At 37.7% G+C, this 19164-nt stretch overlaps 1 protein-coding gene across 1 annotated transcript in view; it reads left to right on the forward strand.

Moving 5' to 3' along the window:
• MDFIC (MyoD family inhibitor domain containing) overlaps positions 1-19164 on the forward strand; it is a 99654-nt gene that overhangs the window by 43551 nt on the left and 36939 nt on the right. The window lies entirely within an intron of this gene.

Genomic DNA, 19164 nt, shown 5'->3' on the forward strand with positions numbered 1-19164 from the left:
AATGGGTATCCAAAAGCTCTGTGAGGGCAAGGTCTTTGTACATTTTGTTCATTGTAAATCCCTTATGCCTAGAACAAAGGCTGGGACTAGAGTATATACTCAACAAATATTTTATAATAACCTATTTAATTTATCAATAGTATGCAGCCAAAGGTACCTTGATGGATTTTGTATGTTGTAATGGCAAAATCAGAGGAAGAAATGTTTGTATAAATGGTCTCAATCATATTCATCTTTAAATGTGGTTAATGAGTTTGTTCCTCTGTGTTTAGTCATTTCCTGGTGCTTATGTTTGGGAAACATTTTATTCTCACAGAGGCTAAAATTGTCTTGATACATTGGTGAGGACAAGAATCTAAAATTCACATTCCTCCAATCAGTCTCCAAAAATTTAAAGCAGCCCTGTAAGGAGGTGCGGGGAGAGCTTTTATCGCAGGAGGAGACAAGATAATGAGAAAATAGTGTTATTTTCACTTATTCACTTGCATATTGAAACCTTTCCAATATGTTTAAGTTTATAATATATTGTTCACATATAAGAAAGAATTTTAAATTCATATATGTGAATCTACCTCTACAGGTTTAGAAAACTGTATTGCACCATTATTCTGAATATTGTTGTTAGTTAGTTTCTGGGATAAGCAGCTTATTTGTTACTTCCTTATGGAGGAAACACACAGGATCTCCTATTAGGGTTGGACATGACAGTTAGGACCATCCCAGTCTTCCTGTCAATTCTGAAAACTTTGCTTGGAGACCTATTTTCAAATTATGTCAGAGACAGCATCATCTATAATGAGAACTGCTATTAAAAGTTAAGTACAGGGCTTCCCTGGTGGTGCAGTGGTTGAGAGTCTGCCTGCCGACGCAGGGAACACGGGTTCGTGCCCCGGTTCTGGGAAGATCCCACATGCCACGGAGCGGCTGGGCCCGTGAGCCATGGCCGCTGAGCCTGCGCGTCCGGAGCCTGTGCTCCGCAACGGGAGAGGCCACAACAGTGAGAGGCCCGCGTACCACAAAAAAAAAAAAAAAAAAAAAAAAAGTTAAGTACAAAGGTTTCCTTGTCTTGGGCCATATCTTAAAAGAATTTGTTGAAGAATGAAAAGCCGTACTAATAACAAATACCAATGAACTTTAACGGTTATGTGCTCTATTAAAGCTCTGAGGAATTCATAGTAACAGAATTTACTTTTTTTTCTGATTCACTTGTATAAGCTATTGGAAATAAATGGACTTTTTAAACGTTCAGTTAGCAATTCATAGTTTCCTCTCCCTAATTTCATATCTCCTAACTGGAACTTCATTTGCATTGCCACTCCTGTAATCTGAAGGAGATACCAGTTTTACTTGTACATTAAGTTGGATTTACTTTTATTATAGGGAGGGGGAAAAACTTTTTGCTCTATAATTTGGTACTGACTTTTCCTAGGCTGTTTTCAAAAAGGTCACTTAACTAGTATTTTTGATGCATTTCCCTACACATAGTTTGATATCTCTAACTGAATCTTTAATTCCCTTGTTATAACAGAGTTTCTTAAATCCTTGCTGTAGCTTCACCATCCTTATATTATGCTTTTACAGCAATTCCCTAGACTCGTGAAGGGGAAGGATGAAGTTTATAATGATATTGAATACCAAACTGTTGCTTGATTTATTCAGGAAGGTTGTTATATACTGGGATCAAGTGACAGCTTAAAAGCTAGTATAATTTATCATCATCAGTTAATTTTCACTGGGTGTCCACTGGGTGCTGAACATCGTACAAGGCGTTTTGTCAGCAGGTATGTGCCTGATAAGGTTGATGGAACTCTGAGAAGACGGAATCTTGCCCTTAAGGCACTTGCTGTATAATCAAAGGCAAGTCAGCAAATGCCTAGAGTTGTCAAGCTCTGTGTACAAAACCTATGTAACAGAAAATATTAGGGTTCTTGTCAGCAAATGGAGGTCCCACTCTCATTAATACCTGTACAGCCACCAGAAGAAAGGGGGCATTGGGTGGACCAAGAATAGGTGTCTACTATGGTCCAGTCCCCGTTTGACTGGCACACATTTCTGTGTGTGTCTACACAGATATAGTTTTTTTCCCTACATATCATTTCAAAATACTCCTACCTAATGAAATCCAGTTATCTTTTGAACAAACATTATGTACTCTGCCTCTGCCTAATGAGAGACAAATCAAAGTTACATCCCGATGATATATCTAGAGCTATTGTCATATGGCTGTTCCACAGATCTCTGGGTGACCTTTATTCCTCTGGAATGACCCAGAAATCTGGTCTCAATCAAATTTGGACATAGTGACTCATGATCTTGGAAATTATGGCTTAAAACGTATGTGATTGTATAAGGGTGAAGGAAGTATAGGATAGCTGCCATGTAAACTCAGCTACAGCCCTGGTCTAAGGAATATCCGTATTCCCCTGATTCAGGATAGTCCAGAAGATGCTGTGGTCAGGGACTGTCATCTAAGCATCTCTATTCAGCTTCTTCCCTAACCTTGGGTTTTGTGGCCAGTGGATGGATTCCCAAGGATTACCCGAGGATTACCTGCTAAGAAGTTTTCCCTTGTTGGGTCACCTTCATGGCCATCTCTGAGAAGGGCTTTGGGGAGAATTCCCTAGCAGGGGCCTTAGCAGTTTTTTTCTTGTTGGTAACAAGGACTTAGATTCAGGGATTGCCTTAGGGTAGAACAAGTTACAGGTCTTTATTTGCTAGGCTAGGGATTTTTTTTTTTTCTAGCAATATAAATTCTTTAACATCTTTGTTAGGTGCTTATCAATATCCTTTTTTTGGAGGTAGGGGTGGCATACTTCATTTTCTGGCACAAAAGTTGTGTGTCAAATAATGACCTTTGACTCTGGTCCCTTGCCTTGCCACTTTAGTTTCAGAGTTCAGGGATCCCTCTGTCTCCTTTAGTCTTGATCTAATGGCTTCCTGTCACTAGCTCTACTTACGTGGGTGGTGAAGCTTGACCCAGGCTGTATGCTTCCCCAGGCTCCTTCCCCAGGCTGTATCCCTTGTGAATGAGTTGCATGAACTACTTAGTAGGAAAGGCACTTGAGAGAGCCTGGAGTTTCAGGCTTCCGCAGCTCTTGCGCCTCCTTAATATCCCCTTATTCCATTTTCCAGCACTTCACATTTACCCAGTCAGCACACTGCATTCAGACTGTAACAAATAATTTGGCTGCTGAAATTCAGGTAACATATCTGAACTTTAGTGGTCCGACATTACTGGCTACCAGGGCTATTTCTTACGGGTTTATATCTGTGAGTTGCACAAAGGCAAGTGGGGGCCAAAATCTAGCCCTTGCTCTACTCACTAAGGTTTGCGCTCAGGCAAGGAAGGCTTTTTGAAATTTGTCTCTACAGAAAGCAGTACCTTTTTCGGTTTACAGAGTAGCAAATTTATTTGTGTGATACTGTCTTTGCCCATGTTGCTTGCAGGTAAAAAAAAGCTTTCTTTAATAAAACTGTCCGCATTTTCTAGTCAGCTTTTATGTTGGCCAGCTAGAATCGAGTTTGTTGTTTTATTGTAGCAGCTACTGAAAGCCATGAGAAATCCAGTATACCAATATACGGGCAGATTTCTGCAAAGTCCCGTAAAGCTCCAGCCTTCCTGTGCAGGCAATCTGTGTCCCAAGGACTGACGACTGCTATTTTAACTAGCTACTTTGCTACTGTTTCATACTGACAGCTTATTTTCCAGCTAGGATGGAGTGATCCTCATTTTCCCCAAACTTAGTTTTGGCTTTACTTAGTTTCCCATTTTAATAACCTACTCCTGATGCAGGTTTTTATATTATATCACAGACCTTCGTTTCAAGGTTTTTGACTTGTACCTTGCCGTACCAGAGAGCCTTATCATATAGAGAAGGGCTGAAGGCACCCAGAGGCAGGCTGGGTCGAGGACCTACGTCAGAAAGCAGTCTGCACCTATCCAAGCGTGTCAATGTGTATATTAAGTTAAAACCTAAGAGAGCTGCACGCTTCCTAACGGGATGTCTTCTTACATGCTTTGTGGTCCTTGAAAGCTGTAATCAGTGTGTAAAGACTCTGGGTGAATTCTGAAGTTTCAAGTGTTTGGGATTTTCAGTATTTGCTTTTTTAGTTGCCAACTACCCTCATTTTACTATAGTATATGTCGCTTAATGTTTGTAAATGGTGACTTGGTTAAGCATTTCTGATGCGTTATTTAAAAAGGTAATACTTGAATATGTTCTATCCCATTGTGATAGATCAAGTGATTACTTCTAAAAACAAATAATAATGGTTTAAAAAATCTTTTTCTATAAACCTCATGGTGAAACACTAGCAAGATCAAAGAAATGTTTAACTAATGGTCTGAAAATTGAAGTGAGGTGTAGCTACTTAATACTTCCTGACTTGCTATTGTTTTGAGAATTCTGAGGAAAACTTCTATTTGTTGAAACATAACACAGGAACAGTAGGACTTTTCAAACTTCTGCTTGCCCACTATCGATCTTAAAAACAACAATGACAACAAAGGAAATGCCTTTTTATACCTAAAAAAAGTATATGTGATATATATATATATATATTTGTCCTGAATATGCCCATTATTACCTATTAGAAAACTCAGGAGTCATTCTTCAAAAGAACATGAAGGCATTACATCCCTTTTAAAGTTACCATATTAAAAAATATTGCAGTATGTAAAATAGGTTTTTGGAAGATTGTGTCTTTGTGCTATTTTTTATTAATGTATTTTCAGTCATACAAAAAACACCATTTAAGCTATTGATTTTCTGCAAAATATAAGCACATATACATTTATTTAGATATTTATTATACAATGATAAATAATTGTGCAGAGGTCACTTTATCAGTTGACTCAAATGAGGGAAATACCTATCGAGTCAGTGAACGAAGGAGACCACAGCAACCAGAGGTCTCATCTTCACTATGGGATTAGATGGGAGGATGATATGCTCTTTTAATATATAAATGAAGCTTGTAGACAGCAATCCATAATGAAAGCTGCTAAGTTAAACTGAAAATATTCTATTTTTGAATATATGGGTGGTGAGCTTCTATTATCCAGATAAGTTAGCTAGAAACTGATATTCAATAGCTGGTGTAAAGTAAGGCCAAATTTGTCATCCATTCGAGGATAAAAACAAGCATGAGAGAAAAGCTCCACTTGGATGGGATATAATAAAATTTGTGTTATTCATTGATGTACTGTCTGGGGACTTTTCAGTAATACATGCAAATATTAAAAGAAAGTGTACCTCGCTTTCTTTAATGATCTTTATTGTTGAATTTATTCTTCTGTTTGTATATTTATTTGAAGCCTGTTTATTTACAAGAAGGTTTGGGGTTGATTTATAGGGGGGAAATAGAGCACCTGGTAACAGAATAAAAAATAAAAGGCAAGTAATAAATCAGAAAGAAATGGCGGGGGAGGGGATTAAGTAGGGAAAAGTGAAGAGGGAGAAATCAATGGGGTGGAACTGGGAAGATAAACCTCCCCAGGCCCATGAAGATCTATCATTTTGCCAGTGAAGGTCCTACTGCCCAGGGAGATGTAATACCTTTCTCAAGCTCACAGAACCAGGAAATACTGACTCCAGAATTCAAACCCTAGTGGGTCTTGTTTGTCAAAGCCTGCGCGCGTCCCACCATCTGTTGTTGGCAGTATCTTGTTGAAGAAGACACTTGTGTACCGATTGTTCCTGATATAAAGGAGACCGACTGGTCCTAGCTTGCCTGGGACTGTCCTGGTTCTAAAACCACTGTTCTACCTCTCAGCACCTCCCTCAGTCCTGAGTAAACTGTGGTGGATGGTCACCCTGCTGGCTCTCCTTCCAGCCACCGTAAAGGAAGAAATTTGACAGGGTTGTATCACTGTCCCCGAATGGCAGCTGAAGGCTGGGGTACTTTTCCTACAGAACTGCGTGATGCATGACTATCCCTCAGTGATAGTCGGATCCTGTGTTATAAAGCTGAGCTGCTGCTTTCTAAGATCCACCAGAGGCTGTGGATTTGGCAGTGGTCTTTCCACTGCTACTAATATATTTTGTTTCTTTCTTGCTAGGGAAGAGTGGTGTCTTTTGGGTCATTTGGGCTAGGGACAATTTACATACATTATATGTTGATATACTATACATAGTTGTTCATAGGCTTTGATAGAAGCTATGAATGTTTTAAAATGAGTCCCAGCATTAATTCCATGGCTAACTCAAAGTTTATTTTTTTTAACATCTTTATTGGAGTATAATTGCTTTACAGCGGTGCGTCAGTTTCTGCTTTATAACAAAGTGAATCAGCTATACATATACATATATCTTCATATGCCCTCCCTCTTGCATCTCCCTCCCGCCCTCCCTATCCCACCCCTCTAGGTGGTCACAAAGCACCAGCTGATCTCCCTGTGCTACGTGGCTGCTTCCCACTAGCTATCTATTTTACATTTGGTAGTGTATATATGTCCATGCCACTCTTCCACTTTGTCCCAGCTTACCCTTCCCCTCCCCTGTGTCCTCAAGTCCACTCTCTAGTAGTCGATGGACACTTAGGTTGCTTCCATGTCCTGGCTATTGTAAATAGAGCTGCAATGAACATTGTGGTACATGACTCTTTTTGAATTATGGTTTTCTCAGGGTATATGCCCAGTAGTGGGATTTCGGGGTCATATGGTAGTTCTATTTTTCGTTTTTTAAGGAACCTCCATACTGTTCTCCATAGTGGCTGTATCAATTTACATTCTCACCAACAGTGCAAGAGGGTTCCCTTTTCTCCACACCCTCTCCAGCATTTATTGTTTTTGGATTTTTTTGATGATGGCCATTTGACTGGTGTCAGGTGATACCTCACTGTAGTTTAGTGATTAGTGATGTTGAGCATTCTTTCATGTGTTTGTTGGCAGTCTGTATATCTTCTTTGGAGAAATGTCTATTTAGGCCTTCTGCCCATTTTTGGATGGGGCTGTTTGTTTTTTTTATATTGACCTGCATGAGCTGCTTGTAAATTTTGGAGATTAATTCTTTGTCAGTTGCTTCGTTTGCAAATATTTTCTCCCATTCTGAGGGCTGTCTTTTCGTCTTGTTTATGTTTTCCTTTGCTGTGCAACAGCTTTTAAGTTTCAGTACGTCCCATTTGTTTATTTTTGTTTTTATTTCCATTTCTCTAGGAGGTGGGTCAAAAGGATCTTGCTGTGATTTCCATTTCTCTAGGAGGTGGGCCCAAAAGGATCTTGCTGTGATTTATGTCATAGAGTGTTCTGCCTATGTTTTCCTCTAAGAGTTTTATAGTGTCTGGCCTTACATTTAGGTCTTTAATCCGTTTTGAGTTTTTTTGTGTGTATGGTTAGGGAGTGTTCTAATTTCATTCTTTTACAAGTAGCTGTCCAGTTTTCCCAACACCACTTACTGAAGAGGTTGTCTTTTCTCCACTGTATATTCTTGCCTACTTTATCAAAAATAAGGTGACCATATGTGTGTGGGTTTATCTCTGGGCTTTCTATTCTGTTCCATTGATCTATATTTCTTTTTTTTCTTTTTTTTCTTTTTTTTTTTTAACATCTTTATTGGAGTATAATTGCTTTACAATGGTGTGTTAGTTTCTGCTTTATAACAAAGTGAATCAGTTATACATATACATATGTTCTGATATCACTTCCCTCTTGCGTCTCCCTCTCTATCCGACCCCTCTAGGTGGTCAAAAAGCACGAAGCTGATCTCCTTGTGCTATGTGGCTGCTTCCCACTAGCTATCTATTTTATGTTTGGTAGTGTATATATGTCCATGCCACTCTCTCACTTTGTCACAGCTTCCCCTTCCCCTTCCCCATATCCTCAAGTCCATTCTCTAGTAGTTCTGTGTCTTTATTCCTGTCTTCCCCCTAGGTTCTTCATGACATTTTTTTTCTTAGATTCCATATATATGTGTTAGCATAGGGTATTTGTTTTTCTCTTTCTGACTTACTTCACTCTGTATGACAGACTCTAGGTCCATCCACCTCACTACAAATAACTTGATTTCGTTTCTTTTTATGGCTGAGTAATATTCCATTGTATGTATGTGCCACATCTTCTTTATCCATTCATCCAATGATGAACACTTAGGTTGCTTCCATCTCCTGGCGATTGTAAATAGAGCTGCAATGAACACTTTGGTACATGACTCTTTTTGAATTATGGTTTTCTCAGGGTATATGCCTAGTAGTGGGATTGCTGGGTCATATATCTGTTTTTGTGCCTGTACCATACTGTATTGATTACTGTAGCTTTGTAGTATAGTGTGAAGTCCAAGAGCCTGTTTCTTCCAGCTCTGTTTTTCTTTCTCAAGATTGCTTTGGCTATTCGGGGTCTTTTGTGTTTTCCATACAAATTGTGCAATTTTTTGTTCTAGTTCTGTGAAAAATGCCAGTGGTAGTTTGATAGGGATTGCATTGAATCTGTAGATTCCTTTGGGTAGTATAGTCATTTTCACAATACTGATTCTTCTAATCCAAGAACATGGTATATCTCTCCATCTGTTTGTATCCTCTTTAATTTCTTTCATCAGTGTCTTATAGTTATCTGTATACAGGTCTTTTGTCTCCTTAGGTAGGTTTAATCCTAGGTATTTTACTCTTTTTGTTGCAATGGTAAATGGGAGTGTTTCCTTAATTTCTCTTTCAGATTTTTCATCATTAGTGTATAGTAATGCAAGAGATTTCTGTGCATTAATTTTGTATCCTGCTACTTTACCAAATTCATTGATTAGCTCTAGTAGTTTTCTGGTAGCATCTTTAGGATTCTCTATGTATAGTATCATGTCATCTGCAAACAGTCACAGCTTTACTTCTTCTTTTCTGATTTGGATTCCTTTTATTTCTTTTTCTTCTCTGATTGCTGTGGCTAAAACTTCCAAAACTGTGTTGAATAATAGTGGTGAGAGTGATCTTAATAGTGGTCCTGATCTTAGAAGAAATGGTTTCAGTTTTTCCCCATTGAGAACGATGTTGGCTGTGGGCTTGTCATATATGGCCTTTATTATGTTGAAGTAAGTTCCCTCCATGCCTACTTTCTGAAGGGTTTTTATCATATATAGGTGTTGACTTTCGTCAAAAGCTTTTTCTGCATCTATTGAGATGATCATATGGTTTTTCTCCTTCAGTTTGTAATACCCTGTATCACGTTGATTGATTTGCGTATATTGAAGAATCCTTGCATTCCTGGGATAAACCCCACTTGATCATGGTGTATGATCCTTTTAATGTGCTGTTGGAATCTGTTTGCTAGTATTTTGTTGAGGATTTCTGCATCTATGTTCATCAGTGATATTGGCCTATAGTTTTCTTTCTTTGTGACATCTTTGTCTGGTTTTGGTATCAGGGTGATGGTGGTCTCTTGGAATGGGAGTGGTCCTCCCACTACTGTATTTTGGAAGAGACTGAGAAGGATAGGTGTTAGCTCTTCTCTAAATGTTTGACAGAATTCGCCTGTGAATCTGTCTGGTCCTAGGCTTTTGTTTGTTGGAAGATTTTTAATCACAGTTTCAATTTCAGTGCTTGTGATTGGTCTGTTCATATTTTCTATTTCTTCCTGGTTCAGTCTCGGAAGGTTGTGCTTTCCTAAGAATTTGTTCATTTCTTCCAGGTTGTCCACTGTATTGGCATATAGTTGCTTGTAGTCATCTCTCATGATCCTTTGTATTTCTGCAGTGTCAGTTGTTACTTCTCCTTTTTCATTTCTAATTCTGTTGATTTGAGTCTTTTCCCTTTTTTTCTTGATTAGTGTGGCTAATGGTTTATCAATTTTGTTTATCTTCTCAAAGAACCAGCTTTTACTTTTATTGATCATTGCTATCTTTTACTTCATTTCCTTTTCATTTGTTTCTGATCTGATCTTTATGATTTCATTCCTTTTGCTAACTTTGGGTTTTTTTTGTTCTTCTTTCTCTAATTGCTTTAGGTGTAAGGTTAGGTTGTTTATTTGAGATGTTTTTTGTTTCTTGAGGTAGGCTTGTATTGCTATAAACGTCCCTCTTTGAACTGCTTTTGCTGCATCCTGTAGTTTTTGGGTCATTGTGTTTTCATTGTCATTTGTTTCTAGGCGTTTTTTGATTTCCTCTTTGACTTCTTTAGTGATCTCTTGGTTATTTAGTAGTGTATTGTTTAGCCTCCATGTGTTTGTAGTGTTTTACAGATTTTTTTTCCTGTAATTGATATCTAGTCTCATAGCACTGTGGTTGGAAAAGATATTTTCTATGATTTCAATTTTCTTAAATTTACCAAGGCTTGATTTGTGATCCAAGATATGATCTATCCTGGAGAATGTTCCATGAGCACTTGATAAGAAAGTGTATTCTGTTGGTTTTGGATGGAATGGCCTATAAGTATCAATTAAGTCCGTGTGGTTTAATGTATCATTTAAAGCTTGTGTTTCCTTACTTATTTTCATTTTGGATGATCTGTCATTGGTGAAAGTGGGATGTTAAAGTTCCCTACTATGATGTTGTTACTGTCAGTTTCCCCGTTTTTGGCTGTTAGCATTTGCCTTATGTATTAAGGTGCACCTATGTTTATGTTGGGTGCATAAATATTTACAATTGTTATATCTTCTTCTTGGATTGATCCGTTGATCATTATGTAGTGTCCTTCTTTATCTCTTATAATAGTCTTTATTTTAAAGTCTGTTTTGTCTGATATGAGAATTCCTACTCCAGCTTTTTTTTGATTTCCATTTGCATGGAATATCTTTTTCTATCCCCTCACTTTCAGTCTGTATGTGTCCCTAGGTCTGAAGTGTATCTTTTGTAGACAGCATATATATGGGTCTTGTTTTTGGATCCATTCAGCCAGTCTATGTCTTTTGGTTGGAGCATTTAATCCAGTTACATTTAAGGTAGTTATCGATATGCATGTTCCTATTACCATTTTCTTAATTGTTTTGGGTTTGTTATTGTAGGTCTTTTCCTTCTCCTGTGTTTCCTGCCTAGAGAAGTTCCTTTAACATTTGTTGTAAAGCTGGTTTGGTGGTACTGAATTCTCTTAGCTTTTGCTTGTCTGTAAAGGTTTTAATTTCTCCATTGAATCTGAGTGAGATCCTTGTTGGGTAGAGTAATCTTGTTTGTAGGTTTTTCCCTTTCATCAATTTAAATATGTCCTGCCACTCCCTTCTGGCTTGCAGAGTTTCTGCTGAAAGATCAGCTGTTAACCTTATGGGGATTCCCTTGTATGTTATTTGTTGTGTTTCCCTTGCTGCTTTTAATATGTTTTCTTTGTATTTAATTTTTGATAGTTTGATTAATATGTTTCTTGGAGTGTTTCTCCTTGGATTTATCCTTTATGGGACTCTCTGTGCTTCCTGGACTTGATTAACTATTTCCTTTCCCATATCAGGGAAGTTTTCAACTATAATCTCTTCAAATATTTTCTCAGTCCCCTTCTTTTTCTCTTCTTCTTCTGGTTCCCCTATAATTGGAATGTTGGTGTGTTCAGTGTTGTCCCAGAGATCTCTGAGACTGTCCTCAATTCTTTTCATTCTCTTTCCTTTATTCTGCTCTGCTGTAGTTACTTCCACTCTTTTATCTTCTGGGCCACTTATCCATTTTTCTGCCTCAGTTATTCTGCTATTGATTCCTTGTAGAGAATTTTTAATTTCATTTATTACGTTTTTCATCATTGTTTGTTTGCTCTTTAGTTCTTCTAGGTCCTTGTTAAACATTTCTTGTATTTTCTCCATTCTTTTTCCAAGATTTTGGATCATCTTTACTGTCATTACTCTGAATTCTTTTTCAGGTAGACTGCCTATTTCCTCTTCATTTGTTTGGTCCGGTGGGTTTTTACCTTGCTCCTTCATCTGCTGTGTGTTTCTCTGTCTTCTCATTTTGCTTAACTTACTTTGTTTGGGGTCTCCTTTTGGCAGGCTGCAGGTTCGTAGTTCCTGTTGTTTTTGGTGTCTGCCCACAGTGGCTAAGGTTGGTTCAGTGGGTTGTGTTGGCTTCCTGGTGGAGGGGTCTGGTGCCTGTGTTCTGGTGGATGAGGCTGGATCATGTCTTTCTCGTGGGCAGGACCACGTCCGGAGGTATGTTTTGGTGTGTCTGTTGACTTATTATGATTTTAGGCAGCCTCTCTGCTAATGGATGGGGTTGTGTTCCTGTCTTGCTAGTTGTTTGGCATAGGATGTCCAGCACTGTAGCTTGCTCATTGTTGAGTGTAGCTGGATCTTAGCACTGAGGTGGAGATCTCTGGGAGAGCTTTCACCGTTTGATATTACCTGGAGCTGGGAGGTCTCTAGTGGGCCAATGTTCTGAACTCAGCTCTCCCACCTCAGAGGCACAGGCCTGACACCTGGCCGGAGCACCAAGACCCTGCCAGCACATGGCCCAGAATAAAAGACAGAAAAAAAGGAAGAAATAAAAATAAAATAAAATAAAGTTATTAAAATTAAAAAATTATTAAAAATTAAAAAGTAATAAAAATATTAAAAGGGAACAAGGAAAGAAGACAGCAACCAAACCAAAAAACAAATCCACCAATGATAACAAGCGCTAAAAACTATACAAAAAAGAGAACAAAGAAACAAACAAAATGGACAGACAGAACCCAAGACAAGACAAATGGTAAAAGCAAAGCTAGACAAAATCACACAAAGAAGCATACATATACATACACACTACAAAAAGAGAAAAAGGAAAAGAATCTATATATTTTGGGAAGTCTGAGGTCTTCTGCCAGCGTTCAGTAGGTGTTCTGTAGGAGTTGTTCCACATGTAGATGTATTTCTGATGTATTTGTGGGGAGGAAAGTGATCTCCACATCTCACTCCTCTGCCATCTTGAAGGTCTCGTTTTCAAATTACAGGTGTAGGAACAGGTTTTGTTGAGACAGGTGGAGAAGCAGGTTGGCATAGAGCAAGCCAGCTTGCTGCTGCCCGCAGTCCAGCCCTTGGTTGCCACGGCCGTCTGTCGGTCCCGTGAGCCTCGGAGGGAGGACAAAAGAGGTGTCCCTGTGGCCGGGACAGGCTCTCAGTATAGGTGATGGAAAGGACCCGAGTGAGGAGCTGAGGTGGCTATGGCCGCTCCCGCTGCGGATGCCGCCGATTCCCCTGGGCCGGAGGTGTCGGAGAGGCCGTGTCCTCAGGATTGTGGCGCCTGGAGCACAGCGCTCGCCTCAAGGTTTATTTCTTATGTAACAGTATGAGATGAGTATTCCAGGTCGCTGAGAGGCTCTGTTCCCTGCTGCCATGCAGATTCCTTCTGTTCGGTTTCTCCAATATCCCTTAAGATATTTCCCTCAGCTGTGGTCAAAGCTGGGTTGCCCAAGTGCAAGAAAAATAGTATAGGGAGGACACACCAAAGTCTTAAGACCCCGGCCTAGAAGTGGCAAGAATAATTTCTTCTCTCAGTCCTTCAGAGTGAACACGGACATGTGGCTGAACTGAACTGCAAGGGAGGCTGGGAAATGGGTTATCCCCATGCCCGGGACAATGGGGAGGATGGATCTGGTGAACAGCTAGCAATCACCCTCTTCCAGGCTCTACTTAAAGATGTTTAAGTACTTCCTAAATGTTCTTTATGAAATGGAGGAAAGTGCTCAATTCTCCAAACTTCTAAAAGTTGTATTGTGTTGTTTTGGGAAGAAGTACATCTAAGCCCTGACATCTGGTGATTTATTTTGCAATACTTAAAAAGGAATTACTGTTAAAAATGCTAACCATTGTGATAGCATCATAAGACAGTCCCCTCCATCCTGTGAGGCCTCAGTCATGTAATCAGAATTTAATTGGGATTCTCAAATGATCAAGGTTCCAAAAAAATTACAGTTCCAAAATATATCTCAGTATGTTAGTATACACATTAAATAAAATGAAGATGGAAAATCAGAAGGCCCTTGGAGGGGAACTAAGGACACAGAAATAGAAAATGCCAGGAGCTTCCAGAGTGTGTGTTAGGATGCTGGGTCCACCCAGGGTCTGCACACTGGGAAAGGCTTGCATCAAGCTGATACCTGGCTGTCTAATAGCACATTTATTTTAGTTGATTTTAGCCTAAATTTAGATTATAACAATAAAGTAGTATAGTTTTGTCATATTAGTGCATATTGAAGTAAGAAACTTTTAAAGCTATTATTGTGTGTAGATGCATATTTTATGTATATATAATAAAACACTATTTTGTTATAGATATGTATAAATAAAGTCTGCGTGTGTGTGTGTGTGTGTGTGTGTGTGTGTGTGTGTGTGTCTGTCTGTCTGTCTGTCTCATAGTGACCGTGGAGTAGCATAGTACTTGGTACCGAATAAAAGCTTTGTGACTAACCCTAGGAAGAGTAAATTCGGTTTTAAATCCTAAGCATTTAATTTAGATTTTTTTTGTATGTGTACAACAACCATTTAAACTGACTAAATGGCATGAGAATTCTTTTGTAATTTTATTAAATCTGACTTGTGTAAAGAGACCAGCGACTGAAGACGATTTGCACATGCTAATAGATTATACGCTATAGCAGAATGTTGCTTTATATCGCTACTCCAGCAGCTGCAGTTTCAAGTATAGTTATTACTAGCTCCAATATCACCCAGTTTTTTTAAAAAAAAAATTTATCAAAAGAAGTTCATGCTATTGACTCATTACTCCCATATTTATTATTATTGAAAATCACTAGATCTAATTCTATTGGTTTCCTTCCTGATTGAAAACATTTGAACCTAGAAAGCACAGTATTTCTTAAGACATTTGTAACTATTCATCATGGATATTAAAATTACAATCATGGTGCATTGTGTGAACAATGATTAAAAAAAAAAATTCTTTACACATATGGTAAGCGGGTGACCAATGCTATCCAGGTTTGGAGATGCTGAATGTTCATATAACTGGTATTTGAAATTTTGATGTGTATTGCATTTGTTACTGAATATCAAGAATACATTTTTTTGCTCATATAGAGTAAGTTTAAAATGGGGTCTTTTGTAGAAGCACCCATCCTGTTTAGAATGATATAACAGATGCTGAATGTTCACATATCAAACAAAATGCCAGGCTTCTGTAGAAAAGAGGTGTCAAAAAGTTTCTTTGTACCTTTAACGCATGTGATTATGTAGTACAAAATGCAGAGTTTGTAAAATTTCTTGAATATACAGGCAAAAAAATGAATAATTCAAAACAACTCATAAGTTCTACATTCTATTGTCCCTTTATAACGCAGGCAGAAGATAGCAGTGCACTCCCAATAGAGCTGAATTTGCACAAGTTACACCTCTGAAAATGCCAGATGGTCTATGGTCTACTTTTGAGAGCTGTCACATATGTAAAGATTTGAAAAAAGAAAGACAGCTGAATGAGAGCAGTGGATCATTAAAGGGAGAGTGAGGGTCCCTAGGCATCACTTGTGTTTTAAGAAGCATTGTGTCGTTTCCATATTAGTGTGCTTTTTTTTTAAGCCATACACAACTTTTACACAATAAGGAAAAGAAATCTGTTTAAAACCAAGTAGTTATGGTTTAATCAGTCAGATGTTTCTGTTCTTTATTCAAGAATAAAATCACATTCCTGATTTGGTTTTAGTTGTACTTTTACTGTAAGATTTAATTCACATCTATGAAAAATGATCAATGAAGTTAAATGTCTTAAGATAATTCATATATCTAGGGTTTATCCAGTTTTGATTTGACTTATATATTGCATGTATCTGACAAAATCATAATGTTAAGAAACTGGAACGAAGAGATAATACTTGGTTACTTGACCCATAATACAAACTACACTAAAAATAATTAGGTGGCAGTGAAACAAAAATGAATGTACTATCATTTATCTGCCAACAGAAATAGATATCATTTTGAAGATTGAAATGTAGATAAATCATTAGGATATGTTTGAATATCACTCTGGCCATACCCAGTAATTTGCAAAAAGTCAATTTTGATAGTAGGAAAAGGTCAGACCTGTCGGTTTTAGAATTTGGTGGCAAGATCTGATGTCTTTTGCCACCTTTATTTTTACTTATGGAGAATGTTTATTACATAATAATTTTAAATTGATCTTGGATTATGGAATATGACAGCGCCTTTTTGATTGATAAGTCTCCCCAGCATCGGTCAGTAACATTTCAACTTAACCCAGCTCTCAGATTGCTTGAATTATTCTTTGCAGAGAAGAAGTGGCCCAAAACATTCCATTTATTTGGTGCGATTATTGGAAGGAGCTCTGAAAAGAACACCAAATTAGGTTTAACTGTCTTCTTTGGCATCCCGTTAAATACATATGCATAACTAGCTTTATGTTCAATAGCAGTCATTAGGATGTCATTCTAGTTGATACAAGAAGCTACAGGAGCAGCAAATTAATCTCTGGATTAAGTGATTGCACACCCATGAGAAACAGATCTTCTGCACAAGCCTTGATTGTTGATTTCAGTTTTGAGAGGGGCATGTATAGCTCGTAAACAGAGAAGTAACCTTCTTTTTTCTTTTCAGCAGAAGTTAGGAGAAAAACAGAACATTTTGATAAATTTTATAGCTGCTACTTTGTGTTATTCCCAAATAATAAATGTTTAGAAAACTATTCTCCTTTATCACTAAAAAACTGAATAACTCTAAGAGGAGTTCATATATTAGTTTTATAAATTGGGTATCATTGTTAATAGCCTTGGTATGAAAGGATGCTTTCATTAAGCAGAAAAACACCAAACTTTTTTTCTTACAATATGCACATTCATGAGTAAAATATTCTGGTATGTTAAGATGTTTTTCCTTAAGAGACATAGGATATGTGAACAAGAATGGAAGTAAACAATGTGTGCTGAAGAGTCACTCAAATGAAAGCTGTCTTGTTTGTAAAAAATATATACCAAGTCTTAGGTAGTCCCCAGATGACAGATAATTTGTCCATTTTAGACTTATCAGTGCCATGTATAACTGTTACAGTTTTGCATGCAATACTTTTTCTAAGTCAAAGACCTCTTAGTATTCAGATTTAATTTACATTTCCTAACTGTTCATAATCATAAACAGAAAAGACTAAAACAGCAGCTTCAGATTTTAAAATTCCAGGAAATTATATAATAGTAAAATTTGACACCGAACGTTTTTTGTTGTTGCTGTTGTTTTGATGAAATGCTATGATTGGTCACTCTGCTTAGGAGCTACACAAGCAAGGTAAATGTTGATTTTAAGAACCTCATTACCTAACCAATGTAAACAGATAACATTTTGGGTTGAGATCAGGGCTCTTAGCTGCAAAAAGCAGAATCCATTTTAGCTAATTTATAGAAAATAAATGTATTAGTAGCAATAGATTCTCCCAAGAGTTACACAGCCAAGGATCATGCCCATCCATTCCACGGGGCTTCCCTAATGAAAACCCCACTAATGCTGCACCCTAGGCCCACTGGTCTGCTAGGAAGTGGACACCAGACACCGCACCCACTGCCAAGACCAGCAAATGCCTTCTTCGCTGTCTGTGCGAGAGGCTCCACGACCCAGGTGTGGCTGCCATCTTGCACTGGTACTTCTGCACCTTCTGCACTTCTGCATACTTCTCCTTGGTAGAATGTAAGTCACGTATGTGCCCTCTAACTCAAGAGGAATGTAGGGAAGAGATAGAGCACGTTATCAAAAGCTATGGGCGTATTCAGAAATGCTGGGCAGACAGATGATCACTAGTCACCCGCTTGTTTTGTGATTTGTTGTCCAAAGAGTCAAAGTAGTTTGCCCTTTTTAGTGTCATGCTAATAAAATGTTCTTTTATAATTTTCTTTTAAGCTCTTCATATATAGACATTTAATCCATCTGAAATTTCTTTGTATGAGATACACGTGCATTTGCATGTGCACACATATACATTTTGGGGACTTTCTCTGCTGTTCCATTGGTTTATGTCTATGCCTGGGCCACCACCATACTGTCTCAGTTACTGTAGTTTTAAAATAAGACTTTATATCTGGTAAGTCAAGTCCCACATTTGTCTTTTTCTTCCTTAAAATTTCCTTAGTGATTCTTGTACTCTTACTTATAAAATTTGGGATCAGCTCGTCAAGTTCCACAAATAAGCCTTTTGGAAATTTTATGGGAATTACATTAAATAAATTGGGGAAAATTAACATATTATCAGAATGAACATTTATACTCTCTCCATTTATTAGGGTTTCCTTTTATGTCTTTCAGTAATATTTTGTAATTTTTGCCACGAAATCTCTGCCGCCTTTTTTCTAGCTTAATTCCTAGATACTTATAGGGTTTTTTGTTTGTTGGCTTGTTTTTCTTCTTTTGTTGCTATGAAGAGTTCAATTTTTCTTGCATATTTACTAGTTGCTTACTGTTGGCTTGTGGAATTTGGTTGGTTTGAATATGGTTCATCGTGTGTAAGTCTTGCTAAATTCTTAGTTTTTCAGAATGTACAGTCTCTTAGATTTCCCCTGGAATATTCAATTATGTACCCATCTCAGAAATTTTGTTTCTTCCTTTCCAGGACTCACCCCTGTTTTTTTTCTTTTTGGTGTTTATTGTTTTTGCCAGTGTAATGTGGCATAAGAGGGTGAAGGTGGGCATTGTTTTCTTGGTCCTGCCAAACAGGAGCACTTCTCCAGTGTTGACTTTTAATTTTGCTAGATGCGTTTTGCCAGATTAAGGAAGTTCTTTTCTATTCCTATCTTTCCATAAATGGTTTATTTTAAAATCAAATTAAAGAATATGGAAAAGGTTTTCTTCTTCAGAATTTAAAGTGGAATTAAAAAGAAAAACAACTATCTCGTTCTCTCTTATCCAGCTTTGATACCTGACCTCATTGTTCCTTGCCTCTTATCTCAAAAGGTAATTGAGCAGTTTATCATTTTCAGGGATATTGCTATAATACTGTTAGTCTATGGCACCTAAAAAAGGACCTGGGACTTAGAAAACAATCCACATTAGCTGTTGAATGAGTTTTGAATTAATGTTTTTCAAATTTGCAACTTAAATTTTTTAAAGGAAAAAAATACCTTTTTTTCTCCTCTTTTTATATCCCTTGTGGAAAGTCACCCTTGATGACCCCCTTCCCATTTTCCCTTTTAGTAATTATGCTTTCTCTATGTTCATGTTTATTCACGTTTTCCTTTTATTTTTTTTTTTTCTCTTCACTTTTAGGATCATGAGTAAAATCCAAGAAAGTCTGTTACTGAGTCTATTTTGATTATTTTCAAATAGTCATTTTTTTAACTGGATAAACTTTG

This window comes from Delphinus delphis, chromosome 9 (assembly GCF_949987515.2).
Source record: "Delphinus delphis chromosome 9, mDelDel1.2, whole genome shotgun sequence".
Taxonomy (NCBI): domain Eukaryota; kingdom Metazoa; phylum Chordata; class Mammalia; order Artiodactyla; family Delphinidae; genus Delphinus; species Delphinus delphis.